Raw genomic sequence first — 15266 nt, 5'->3', positions numbered from 1 at the left:
CTTCAAACCTAGTTCCCTAGATCCCGCACTCTTCATGAAGACATATGACGGTGAACTGTTTGTATGCCAAATCTATGTGGATGACATTATCTTTGGCTGCACTGACAAGAGATACAGTGATGAATTTGGGCATATGATGCAAGAGCAATATCAGATGTCAATGATGGGTGAGCTGAAGTTCTTCCTTGGTCTTCAAATCTGTCAGCAGAGTAATGGCATCTTCATATCACAAGAAAAATACCTCAAAGATTGCCTGAAGATGTTTGGAATGCAAGACTACAAAGGGTACACGACTCCAATGCCAACCAAAAGTCATCTGGGCCCCGACGACAATGGTAAAGAGTTCGACCAAAAGGTATACCGCTCCATGGTTGGTTCTTTACTCTACTTATGTGCATCTAGGCGAGATATAATGCTTAGCATTTGCATGTGTGCCCGATTCCAAGCGACACCAAAGGAATCACATCACCTAGCTATGAAGCAAATTCTTTGATATTTGGCTTACACCCCAATACTAGGATTATGGTATCCAGAAGGCTCAGAGTTTGATCTAGTTGGATTCTCAGATGCTGATTATGTTGGTGACAAGGTTGATCACAAGTCCACATCAGGAACATGTCACTTTCTTGGACGATCTCTTGTCTGTTGGTCTTCAAAGAAGTAGAACTGTGTATCCCTCTCTACTGCTGAATCTGAATACATTGCTGCTGGATCTTGCTGCGCTCAGCTTCTATGGATGAAGCAAGCTCTCAAGGACTATGGCATCCACCTAAAGCATTTGCCACTCTACTGCAACAATGAAAGCGCCATCAAGATTGCCAACAACCTAGTTCAGCACTCGAAGACAAAGCACATTTAGATCCATCATCACTTTCTCGGAGATCATGTCATGATGGAAGATATTGATATCATTCACTTCAACACTGAAGAGCAATTGGCAGATATCTTCACAAAGCCCTTGGATGAGAAAAGTTTTGCAAGTTGCGGTGTGAGCTAAATATCTTAGAATCCACAAATGTCCTATGATTGGACACACATCCTAACGCTTATGCATGTTGATGACTTAGATGTGCAACACACAAAGTAACATATACCTTCAATCAATAAAGACATACAATCTAAGTGTGAATACATTAACATGGAATTTTACTTCGGAGCGCCACAATAATTGTGCGATGTGTCTGGGTCTAATACTTCCTATACGGTGGGTAACGCCACCACCAAACTTTCTTGAAGATTTTCTTTTGGCGTCATGATTGCATTATCTTCATATTTGGTTTGTCTTCAACATTGATTCATCTTCATGGTTTATCTTCACAATGTTGATTTAGTATTTTGATATATATACATATATCTATGTCCTCTACAGCATTCACTTATAGCTATGTCTTTGAACTTGCCATCTTTTTGAACTAAGTGAATGTGATTGGACCCTAACCCCCTCTGTGCTTCTTCCTCAAACTCTATCTATCTAAGTCATATGCATTCTGTTGAAACTTGTCGAATGTCTTCACTGCATTCTTGTCAGCTGAAGATACAGATACACACATTTAAAACTACTTTCAATGATATATCTCTTTTTCCTGAATCCCGGAGAAGCTGGAACGACCACCCGACAAACAAGGCATGCGTGGGAACATGGAACAACTTTCAATGAGTTGCATGCACGCCACATGTCCATCAGATGTGAAACACCAGGGGCACCTGCATAATTACGCTTTGCAGCCCTCTACCTTATAAATATCCACACCACACGATCATTATCTTTTCTTCCACCTCGTCACCTCGCTCAAACCCTAGCGCCTCCGCTAGCACGCGTTGACGCCGGAGACGAAGCGCTTAGCTACCGCGACTTCTTCGACGCTCTCCTCATGCCAGCCGCGGACATCATCCTCTCCGCCGGCACCGTAGGTGTCTTCCGCCGCCAAGTTAGGGCACGGGAGATTGAATTGCTCGGCTTCTTTCTCTGCCTTGTCTAGCAGTTTGTCAGTGGTAATTAAATCTCACTTTTTACTATCTTTTCGATACATCAAATCCATCCACTTCAACCAAAACTGGTTTCTATACTTCCAAATCTAGATCTGTCTTTGTCTGCATCTCATATCATGCAAAGGATATTCCCTTATGCTTCATAACTAGTTAGATTCCTCACTTGTACTTATTCATGGATTCGTACAAATCTGGAACCAACTCTCTTCAAATAAGTGAATGTCTTTGCTCTATGAGGTCAATGTCTTCAAACTGATTTATCTTCAAAATCTTCTAAGAATGCATATGACATCTTCCCCTTCCCTCGCACCTCTAATGTTGTCATAGGTACATGTCCGTGGGGGAATCCCTTGGTTCTCATAGTTTGCATTCATTTGCATAGTTCTTACATCATCATATTCACTCTCCCGAAGCCAGTTCTTGTCTAACCAGTAGACAGAAGCCTTTCACCGTTCTGAAGCCTATCAGTCTGAATATCATGGCCACAGAGAAGTCTGCTAGGAAAGGTGGCAGGCAGCGCCGAGGCAATACAGCTGTAGATCTGCCTCCGGATCTGCATGAACTATACAAATCAGATCCCGAGGAAAACTACAATCAGCGCAAGACCCGAATCCAATGGATTCGAAGAAATTGGGCAGAACAGTGGTTCAAGTACAACTTCGTCACTACTGAATATGTAGTGGAATTGTCACAGCTGATGTCCTAGTGTGAGGACTTAGTCGTGAGGACAACACATCTATGCAGTAGGTTGAAGGGGTTCGTCAGAATGGAGAGACGCGAGGTTTTACCCAGGTTCGGCCCCTCACGGTGGAGGTAAAAGCCTACATCCTGCTTCATTAATATTGATGATGATGATCACAATTACAAGGGTGCTCTATCTCGAGAGCAATTGACTTGTCTGTCTCAACCTAACTTGTCCAAACTTGTGAAACTTGTCTCCCTTGTCAATCTCTCCCCCTTGGGGTGCCCTATCCCTCCTTATATATGTTGAAGGGGCAGGTTACATGACTAGTCCTAGTAGGATCAGGATTACTCTATTAGAAGTGGAGTCCTAGTCTTGCTTCCTTTGTAGGAGAATATTCCTTATGCCTTTTCTCTTAAGTAGGCCCACCATAACATGAGCCGGCCTTCTGGGCCTTGGGCCTTGTCATCCATCTGAAACATCCGCCGGGTCACGAATGAGTCTTCAGGCTCATGAGTCATCAGACCAGTGAGCCGCCAGACCCGTGAGTCGCCAATCCTTCGACGGGTTACCAATGAAACGCCAAGTCTGGCCGGGTCATATATCCGGCTGGGTCATACCGCGGGGTATATCCCCGACATTAGCCCCCAGTTTAATTTGGATTTATCCATGTTAAACTGATCCTATAAACAAAACATAAGAACAATTTTAACTGGCTATGCTCCGGGTTAAATATTTGTAAGTCGGCACCTGATCATCCTTAAGTCCTTGTCATTTCCTCCTAGAAAATCTGGGTCAATAGGTCGGCCTCATAATCAACTTGCTTGTAGAAGAAATATTGTAAATAAAAAATCCATTTGAGTCGGTCTTCAATGCTCTGACTTGACAAAAATATTGGTCTTTAAATATTCAACTGATATTCAACCGGCTTGAAGATGTAGAACTTGCCGGTTTATGATTACCACCATTGCCGGGTTATAAAAACTGATAATTGCGGGTTATGATTGTTGCCAACGCCGGTTCATGATTGTTGCCAACACCGGTTCATGACTATTGATGACGCTGAGCTATGATTGTTGCAGACACCAGGTCATAAGGATTGGTGATGTCGGGTCAATCTGGTTTGCTCAAAAGTGAGAATTTGAAAATATTTCTCCCTTATATCCGTGTTACCTGTAGCCCCCAAGTCTTGAGCAGAGCAAAGTGATGACTTAAGACTTACTTCAATATAAATAACCACTTTGAAGAAATCTGTGTTGTTCATCTCAGTCGCTAGTAAAAAAACTGAATATTCCATATATGTAGCCCCCAAGTGACGGGTTGTCATGCTTGCAGCAGCCTGGGACTTGTAATTGCCTTATACTCATGAAACTTCAACGAGTGTAGCCCCCAAGGGCAGGGTCATTACGCAATAATGAGCAGGTACTTTGTATGCGTGATTATGTAAATTCAAGCAGCAACGTGTATCCCCCAAGGGCTGGCTTAGTAAGATAATACTAAGTCGGGACTTTGTATATACTTGAATTGTTGGCAGGAGCAATTGGTAGCCCCCAAGGGCCAGCTCATTACAATGTGATGAGTTGGGTATTCAATAAGGTGAGCAAAAAATGACTTTGCATTAGCCCCCAAGTGCCATGGTGCATGCTGGCAGTGACATGGGACTTGCGTATTTGATGTAATATCAATCTGAATAATGTAGCCCCCAAGTGTCGGGTCGTAAGCCTGCAGCAACTCGGGACTATTTCTTCCATTGTAGGACAAATCATATCCATTGATAAAATAATAGCCATAGCGCCGAAGCGACTTTGAAAACCTCAATCATAATACTGGTTATTGATAACCATAATAAAAATCCAGCCATGTTGGCTATTCAAGATTTGAATAATATAATCTGGTATGAAAACCTCAATCATTCCATATCATCATGAAAATCCAGCCAAGTTTGGCTATTAAAGATTTGAATACCTTATAGGTCGACAAGTAAATCTAGAGTTTAAATACTCGGTGGCTCTTGGCCGATGGCGACTTAATGCGCATTCATTGTAAGCCGAAATTTTTATAACCCTGTGGCTTATAGCCTTTGAGAAAATCCAAAATGGATAACCCTTTTGAAACATCAATTTTGATGATGAGTTTGAACTTAATCATTTATATAAGTCATAGTTCTGCAAATCCTGCATAGAGTTTAAGCAACATACGCTCTGGCGACTTAACGTCAAAAGCCAGGGTGGGTTATCAAACCTCGCATATTCATATAACTAGGAAAACATACATGTAGGATTGATTCATACAGTTGGCTTACATTGCCATACCCAGTGAAGGTAATAATCCAATGATTTATAAGCGCATGATTCCAATGGCGCAATTAAAAATATACTGGCGACTTAAAGTCCAAAACCAGGGTAGTTTATCAAAAACCAAAATATAACAAAAATATCATACCTGTGATATTTGATCACACTGCCGGCTCATCATACCAGTGCAGTAAGGGTGACAACCCAAAAAGTTGAGTACATAATGCCCTGTTTGTCATATACTGTTCGCTTACAACACCGTATGCAGCAAGGGGTAATATCACAAAACTTAGAGCACAACGCTTCCAAGTATTTAATATCATCATATACTAGCGACTTATAGTCCAAAGCCAGGCATGGTTAATAAACACTGGATATTTTCTGATCATATACTGGCCAACTTATAGTCAAAAACGTAAATTGTAATCATAAAGCATTATAAGACTCATTAGATAAACCTCAAAAAATCTGTCTAATAAAAACAAACGAAAAAACGAGACTTTTCATGGGCTGTCAGGCCGAAAATCAAGTGCTTTCACGGGCCGCATAGCCACTGAGTTAAACCTATATACAAACCTTATAAGATGGACCTCACATAACCAATCGTCATTTTAACTTTGACAAGTTCAGTGTCTGCATAAGATTGACTTGTCAAACGTTCGGCGGGTCATTTCAGGATTACCTGGGCGGAGTGGCTTACTTAAAAAGGCAGGATAACCCGGGGTTTAAGGTGAATACACCTGGCTTCCAAGCCTGGGTTTTAAGCCTATTACAAGGGTTATAAAAACTCTTTGTTCTTTAGAAAAAAAGAGCCCCCAAGCAATATTTTTGAGCTGTGCTCAATGGGCGCCTATGTTTGAGTTGTGCTTTTGCAACAGACTCTCTTTGGTCCCTTTAACCTAGGTAGCAAGCCCCCAAGTATTTACATATATATATATATGGACTATAAGACGGATCAAAGGGTAATCATAACTTTGCTTTATAAAGCAGAAGCCCCAAAGTGACCAATAGGATAAGCCCATAAGGCAGGATACCCATGTTTGAACCACGCATCATGGCAGCAAGTTCTCTTTGGCAACCTTCAATTTTTTTCTGAAAAGTCGAACTTGCGAGAGATGGATTCTTTTTGAACTAGAATTTCACATCGGATATTGAAAGCTTCAAAGCTTTATGAGGGACAGATTTACCTTGAACCGGATTTTAATCTGGATATTTGAGAGATTCGACGCTTTGTGGGAGACAGATTTCCCTTGAGCCGGATTTGAACCGGAATCCATCAATTTTTAAGCCGGAAATTTTCTAACGGCCTTTAAATATTCGCCAATAAGGCAGTAGCCTCTGGGGCCGGGTTATTTTTCCCTCCAATGACCCGGAGTTCTTGAATTCACTGAAACCGGCCAATTCTGTTGAGTCATATTATTGTAGCCCTTGAGTCTCAAGATGACTCGAGGAGTTGGCTTGAGATCCTTCATATTTAACCGTGATGTAAACCGGTATGAGTCATTCAACAACTCAGTGACATAACGGTTCCTTTTGTAGTAGACAACTTGTCCTGCATTAGAGAACTTGCAAACCAGAGTAATTGCTCTTTTAAAGAAAGCAATATGTAATATAAAAATATACTGGATGGATTTCACCTGGTATGTTAGGCCAGAAATTATCCACCATGGAGTTGATGATCACCATGGTGAAGCTGAAATCAATCATGGCCGAGTCGGCCGCGGGAGCAGATAGATGAGTCGGCCGCGGCGTTGTAAGCCGGCGCGGACGGGCGAGTCAATCGCAGGCGCGGTAAGCCGCACAGACGGGCGAATCAACCACGTCATGTTTATGTAAATTGGGCTGTAAAAATGGTGGTTTGCACATATACTCGTCGAGCATCATGGCACGGTTAGATACTAGAGCATGATAATGATAATGGTGGCGCGAGTAAAAAACGATGGTTTGCACATATATCCATCATCGCGCTTGCAATGAATAATTGTCTTGCGTAAACAATATTGCAGACCAAGGCAAAGATAAACTGTTCTTTGAAAAAAACAATATATGCTAATAAAACAAACTGGGATGGATATCACCTGATGTTTGTGAACGACAGATGATCTATACAACGTCTGTGTATATCCTGAGGTAATAATACACTCCATCCAGTGTAAACATGGTACTTCCATGGTCAGCAATCTCTTAACTTTTTTTATCTCCACATGGGACGTAGAATAGCAGTACTTGGTTTCAATGACAGCAATACCGTGGTGACGTCCATCCACTTTCCTGGTCATGTCCAGCAAACTTGGGCGGGCCATTACGCACCCTACCTTTATAGAAGCCCCGCCAGTAAGGATGATCGATGTGTCCGCGCCGGAGACCGGCGGGTCAGACGGGCCATCAAACGCCACACATGGTGGACACTGGCGAAAAAGTCCTCTTGTCGTATTTCCTATTTCCATCTTTAGTAGATTAGACTAACATATTGAGCTCTTGCCTGCATCTGAGCGCGGCCAGTCATTAAATAAAAATAGCATCCGGTCCCGTTTGATGCAACAGGCTTCACGTGAGTAGTAATCCTAGTGTGAATAGAGTAGTGCTTCTTTAATTAACACAGCCTTGTTCCCTGTGCCTATCCAATAGTACTAATACTAGTAGTACTATGGTCAATTGAATACTTTGGACTTTATAACTTCTCCGATGGCAGATACTCCTTTCAATCGTTGCCTGCTCTTCTTTTTTAAATCGGACGCCATTAGTGCAACCAGTACTCTGATTGCTTGATTTAATCGCGTGATGTGATGGAGAAAATACTCTCGCCAGTATACGGACTTGATACCGGCAGCTGTCGGTATTACTTTTTGTTTGATTTCCGGGAATAGTAGCAGCTTTAATCCTCTCGGGACTTACTTTGTGCAGGGAACGACATCACAATATGTGGCGACTTGACCAACTCATCTTGCTCTTGACCCTCTGCATTTATATGTAGACGAAGAAAACGTGTAGTAAAGACACGGTCGCCGCACAGATAGAATACGCAACAGGAATTTTGGACTGTCTTTGACTCGGCGACTTGCGGCGCTGCGCGGCCATAAACCCTAACTCGTCCAATCGAACCTTGTACAAGCCGTTCCAACTGCCAACTGATGATGTAGATCCTCTGCACCGGCTCTTTTTCATCTGGCTCGTCACGAGCTTCTCGATCCATGAAGAGATCCCTCCAAGAACTCAACACCACCATGCGCAGCCCCACGGTGGGTGCCAAGCATCGTGGAATTGTTACGGCAGATGTCCTAGTGTGAGGACTTAGTCGTGACGCCAACGCATCTATGCAGTAGCTTGAAGGGGTTGGTCAGAATCGAGAGACGCGAGGTTTTACCTAGGTTCGTCCCCTCAAGGTGGAGGTAAAAGCCTACATCATGCTTCATTAATATTGATGATGATGATCACAATTACAAGGGTGCTCTATCTCAAGAGCAATTGACTTGTCTGTCTCAACCTAATTTGTCCAAACTTGTGAAACTTGTCTCCCTTGTCAATCTCTCCCCCTTGGGGTGCCCTGTCCCTCCTTATATATGTTGAAGGGGCGGGTTACATGACTAGTCCTAGTAGGATTAGGATTACTCTATTACAAGTGGAGTCCTAGTCTTGCTTCCTTTGTAGGAGAATATTCCTTATGCCTTTCCTCTTAAGCCGGCCAACCATAACATGAGCCGGCCTTCTCGGCCTTGGGCCTTGTCATCCATCTGAAACACCCGCCGGGTCACCAATGAGTCTTCAGGCTCGTGAGTCATCAGACCAGTGAGCCGCCAGACCCGTGAGTCGCCGATCCTCCGGCGGGTTACCAAACGCCAAGTCTGGCCGGGTCATATATCCGGTCGGGTCATACCGCGGGTTATATCCCCGATAGAATATGTTGGGAAGAATGCCATCAAGTGCCCATGCAGCGATATTCTATACAAGAACCTACAGCCAAAGTCGAAGCATGAAGCTATTACTCAAGGTTTCTATCCGTGCATGGTCCGAGGACCGAAGCCTGAGAATGCCGACCCATCATCCTTATTATGGTGTCGTGACGACAATTTGTTCAAGCGCAACTATCAGTTCGCAAAGGAGTCAGCTGCGAAGAACAAGAGGGATCTTGTACCCAACTTCAACTCTGGTCCATCTGCTCCAAGACAGGATGGCACTCGCGATGCCAATCCCAACATCATCGGGCCCTTCACTAGCTTCGATGGGCTCCTCTCCCACATTGCTGCTTAGAGGGCCACCATGGATCAATCTGTTGATGACGTTGATTCTGAAGAAGCGCCAGCACCACCAAAGCATAAGAAGAAATCAAAGGCTTCGAAGCTTTCTGCTGCACCAACCGCTTCAACTGTGAAGCCATTGGCCACTGCACCTCCTGAACCCAGTGTTCAATCTGAAGACCTGTCTCGTGTGTCCAAGAGGACTAAGAAGACCAAGAAGCCCAAGAAAGTTTCTAGGCATGAATTGACTCCTGCTGCCGTTCTGCGCAACGAGGATGACACCATTGATCTGTCCAGCGATGAAGATCTTGGTGATGAAGCTCTTAAGATGCTGATCAAGAGCAAGCAAGAGGCGGAGATCTTCAATGATTTGCCCCTCTTTGATGTTGATATTCTGAACAATTTCATCGATGAGTGGTTTGACGACCAGACCATCAGTATTGATGACCTACAGCTGCCCGTGGATATATGCATCAGGTTTCACGAAGCCATTGCCAATGAATTGGCCTTGGCTCAGAAAATCATCGAGCGCAAGAACGAGATAGATCATGATAAGGCACATTTCAAGAAGCACATGGCCAAGCTCAGTGTGGCTGATGTGCAAATCTTCAAGAAAATGCTGCATGTTCTTAAGGGAGAATTCCACAAGAAGCATGAAGAAGCCAAAGGCTCACGTGAGCGCATGAAGTACTATGCTCAGAAATGTGTCCAAGCCCACAATGAAGATGAAAAGCGAAAGGCTCTTGGGTGTCCTAGCATCGACCCCAGGATGGCAGCCAAACAAAAAAAGTCTGTTGCGGTCCAATCTGAAGCTCAAAGGCAGGAAGAACCTCGCATTGTCTTCCTTGCCAGTATGACTGGCTCGAAGCCAAAGATCCCCTCAGCAGCTTCAGAAATGAAGAAGACACGGCAGGCTGAAGCTGAAGCCAGGAAGAGGAAGCACAAGGATACTTCTGATGATGCTCCCTCTAAGAAGAAGTTGAAGACCAATGCTTCAAAGTCTTCAAACAAAGAGTGTGCTGCTGCCACATAACTCCTCAATGTTGAACCCATCTCTATTGCTCTTCCTGTCTCAACCAACCAAGAGCGTGGACTTGTGATCCATGAGTCTGCTTCCATAGAGGCTCATGCAAGTGAAGAAGTTCCAGCTGGTGATCCTATCACAGCTAAAGACATTGGTCACAAAGACAATGTAGATGATGATGTAGTCCTTCCTTAGCTCGAGCCCAGTCGGTATCATCGCCTGCTCTCATGAGAAGTGAACTCATTAGCATTGGTCATCCATTGATGCCAATCGCTCAAGATGACTCATGGGCCGAGCAACAACAATAAGAAGACCATCTGCAGATGATACACCAAGAACACCGCCACCTCAAGTCACCACTCCGGTGCTTGACGACAACAATTACATGGAACAGACCACTCCATCTCCAAAGGGGTCGCCAATGTTTCGCAGGATCCGCAAGGGCCTCCGGCCATCCCAGAAGGAGAAGCGCAACGCACTAGCTCAGTAGCACGTCAAGTGTTTTCTGAAGCCACTCCTTCTGTGACTGCCTCAGAGTCTGAAGCCAAGACTATTGAATACATTCCGGCTGCATTAGCCGATCAAGACAAAGAAGGAAGAGAAGCCACACCCCCAACAAGTGATCAAGCCATTCTCGAGGAGAATGTGATTGTGCCCGACCCTCCAGTCTATGAATAGATGGAGGTTGAAAACCCTGAGGCTGCCACAACAACGCCATTGAAGCCAATGACTCTGTCATGGCTGAAGACAATGTGGAGCCTGAAGCTACTGTAAATGATGAAGCCACCGTGACTCCAATCATCTCTGATAGCACCATTCCTCCTCCAAGTCCTCACACCATGGAATAGGCCTTAATCGTGAAGGTCAGCTTGTCACAGTCAGATGGCCAATTATGGTTCCACCCACTACTCTCGGGCCACAATATGATTACCATGTGGAGCAGAGGCCTCATGTTCAGAAGCCCAAACCAAGGCTGCCAAGGCTTCCAACTGTTGTAACTACACAAGGTTCTTTCAGCGTACACAACTTCAGAGAGCACAACACTTTCTTTGACAACTCCAAGAACCCTTACACGAAGCCAAAGATCTCAGATAGATTCCGGAGCCATCTGTAGTGAAGCTACTACTCATGCATCTTGTACAACAAAGAGCGGATCTTTCCACACATGCGTCTGGATTGTGAAGCTGTAGCTGTGCTGCCATGTCTAGAAGGAGCTCTTTACTGCTTCAGGGATGTTGGTCTTCTGCCTGACCCTCCATATTCGCGGCTACAATAGGGATCCGAAGACTTGGGTCCTTGAGTGTATGATAGGTGATGTACATCACCAAGCCATAGCTCAAGACATCATCGAGCTTACTTCCCTGCCTACTCCAGGTGAGTTATATGAACCTGGTTGTACGCGTCATAGAGATGAGTTGCAGAGAATTTTTCAGAGGCCTGAGCCAAACATGAGCCAGATGCTTAGCATGATGAAGACATTGCCTCAAGACACGGAATACCCAAAGGAGTTCCTTGTGAAGGACCTCAAGTACTTGCCACGCACAGTGTACCATATTTTGAGGCATACTCTATGTCCCATCAAGGGACATTCTTCTGAAGCTAAACTTGAAGGCGCCATGAAGACTTTGGTTTTCTATATCATCAATGGCGTCGGGTTCAACACACATGATTTCTTCATCAGACAACTTGCTGCCTCTGGAATCGATCTGTTTGGTCTGAAGTTCTACGCACCATGGGTGATGCGCTTGATGAAGCTTCATTCCACCATTGACAATCAGCCCTCAGCGCCCAACCATCTTATATTTTTGCGTGAGGTTGATCTGTTAATTGAAGCCATCTACACCGAGCCTGCAAAGAAGCCCCTACATCTTCAGAATGCCGAACATCAAAGCTTCTCGCAGCCAATTGAAGGAATTCTTGTCCCCAATGCTGCAACCCCCGGTTATCCTCTGGCTCGAAACATGAGAGTGCCACACCGCGCTAACACTGAAGCCATTGCAAGTACAATTGCCTAAAGGCCTTAGAAGCGTTCTCGTGTACTCAATGACTGAGAGCTTCTTATGGCATTGCATCAGAAGCAGGATAAGCATCATGATTGGATGAAGCATACGATGCAGAGTCTCTTGGTGGATGTCAATCACATTCGTAACTTGGCCACCAAGAACTGTTTGTTGCTCATGAAGCATGTCGGCGGTCCTGGAAGAGCCTAACAATGCTCTGTCCTAAAGACGATCTTCGTGAAGATGGCTTCACAGAGAACTTCAAGTTCGACTCCAGGCCTCCACCAAATGCAAGCTGGCATCACACTCCGTCTATTGAAGATTCGGAACATTCTTCTTCGGCTGCAACTGTTGTTGCAAGAGTCGTCGATGAAGAAGACAACGCCACTTCACCGACCATGGCTGCACTGCATCTGGATTCTATGTCAGGCCCGTCTGCACCACCAAACTCCAATGACGACCCTGCTCCATCATCTACTCCAACTGGGAACGAGTAGATACTCTATGTCTTCAAACCTTTTTGGTCATTACTGACAAAAGGGGGAGAAGCATATGAGTTGATAGTCTTCAAGCGGGTCCTTATGGGTGGTTGCATTTATTTTTGCTAAGTCTTTACAACTCTCGTATTTTGAAACAATTTGGTTTTTGAGTTGTAACATTAAACTCGATGGTCATCTGCTACTTTTTCTGTTACTTTGTGATGTGATGATAAACCCCACATGAAGCCATTCCACAGACGTCCATTTTTCATTATGCATGTCATTATCTTCGTTATCTGTTGATATCCATGATGAATTGTCTTCGTAATTTGAAGAGGATCTCCACAAAGCAAAACCTTCCATGTGCATTTGCATTCAAAAGCAAACTACTTATATGCACATCTTCATGGGGAGCCTTCTGCAACTTATGAAGACAATGCTTTTATCCTTAACTCTCACATATTTTTATCCCCGTTGAAAACTTCAACTAGTTTGTCATCAATCACCAAAAAGGGGGAGATTGTAAGTGCATCTAGTGCCACCCCTAGTTGGTTTTGGAGTATTGACGACAAACTTGGTTGAGGGACTAATGTGTTTGTGACAATTGCAGGATAACATAGGTAGTAGTCCCTTATTGATTCGTTTTACCTACCAGAGATGACCCCTAAAAATGTGTGAAGACGTTGAAGACACTGGTGGTTCATGAAGACATTCACGATGAAGATTATGACATGAGAAGACATTCATATGAAGACTATGGAGTGCAAAGACATAGTTGTTTCGTAGTTTCCTTTTCTTCTTTGTTGAGTCATAGGAACCACCCTACTATTAAGTGGGGTCCAAGTGAACAAAGTCAGAGTGACTGAAGTGATGCCCAACCAAATCCTATGTCCTTGAGCGAAGATAATGAGAGCAAATCTTAACCAGAGCTAGATGAGTCGGCTTTACTTGTAGCCCAAGTCAAGTTGTCGCGTGTGTTTGAAATCCGACCATTGGACACATGTCGGTTCCTTAGTGACCCAGGGTCATTTCGGACAACTGAGGTTGGGTTGCCTCCTGGCTATAAATAGCCCACCCCCTACACCATAAATTGGTGGCTGCTTAGAGTTAGTGCACGGCTTTTGTCTTTTAAGAGCAACCCCCCTCCGAAGCATTTGAGTGAGATCCTTGCCAGGACAAAGCCCTAAACACCCAGAGCCAAAGAGTGTTAGGCATCACTGAAGTCTTTCTGTCTGCGTGACCCGATGAATTGTTACACTTGGGGATTGTGAATCCTCTAGTTGGTTAGGCGTCGTGTTCTGAGCATCCAAAAGTCATTGTGGATTGCCGGTGAACGAATTCTGTGAAGGTTTGGAAGTCTACCTTGAAGACTTACCAGAGTGATTGGGTACGGACTGGGTGTCCTTAGCTCAAGAGGAATAAGGTGAAGACATGGTCTTCTGAGTTGAATCTCAGGCTCCCTAACCAGACGTATAGTTGTCATAGCAACTGGAACTGGTCTACCAACTCCTTGTATTCACCAAGCAACTGGTTCTATCCTTCGCTTTCCTTTACTTTACAGATTGCCTTCGTGAAGTCATTGCATGCATGTATGATCTGATTGACTTCACCGAGTGAAGACTGTTTACTGTTTGGCTTCATACTTTCTTCCATCATGATCCTTACTACCTAGTTGCTGATAGTCTTCGTGGTTTCACTTCATTGCAATATTGACTATGGCTTTTCTAGTGTAGTCTACCTTCCACTGCATATCAATATGTTCATTTCTATTGTTTGTCTTCAAAGACCTCTGTTTTGAAGACTTTCATAAAAATCGCCTATTCACCCCCTATAGTCGATAATTAGCCCTTTCAAGTGCTATCGTACATCCACATTGATGGAGACTTCAACCCACGAAGGGTAACGGTTGCGCGAGTCCACGGAGGGCTCCACCCACTAAGGGTCCACAAAGAAGCAACCTTGTCTATCCCACCATGGCCATCGCCCACGAAGGACTTGCCTCACTCAGGTAGATCTTCATGAAGTAGGCGATCTCCTTGCCCTTACAAACTTCTTGGTTCAACTCCACAATCTTGTCGGAGGCTCCCAAGCAACACCAAACCAATCTAGGAGACACCACTCTCCAAAAGGTAATAGATGGTGTGTTGATGATGAACTCCTTTCTCTTGTGATTCAAATGATAGTCTCCCCAACACTCAACTCTCTCACACATATTTGGCTATGGTGGAAAGATGATTTGAGTGGAAAGCAACTTGGGGAAGGCTAGAGATCAAGATTCTTGTGGTTGGATTGGAATGTCTTGGTCTCAACACGTGAGTAGCTGGTTCTATCCCATAAAATGAGTAGTGGAAGTGTAGGCACGTTCTCATGGCTCTCTCACAAATGGAGAAGGGGTGGAGGGGTATATATAGCCTCCACACAAAATCCAACCATTACACACATTTGACCCAACTCGGTCGGACCGAATAGAAGAACTTGGTGAGACCGATTTAGTTCAAAATGTGAACATTAGGAATCTCGGTGGGACCAATGAGATCAACTCGGTGGGACCGATGTTCTAGGG

The sequence above is a fragment of the Triticum urartu genome, chromosome 7, assembly GCF_003073215.2.
Source record: "Triticum urartu cultivar G1812 chromosome 7, Tu2.1, whole genome shotgun sequence".
Taxonomy (NCBI): domain Eukaryota; kingdom Viridiplantae; phylum Streptophyta; class Magnoliopsida; order Poales; family Poaceae; genus Triticum; species Triticum urartu.
This window is presented reverse-complemented; position numbering follows the sequence as displayed.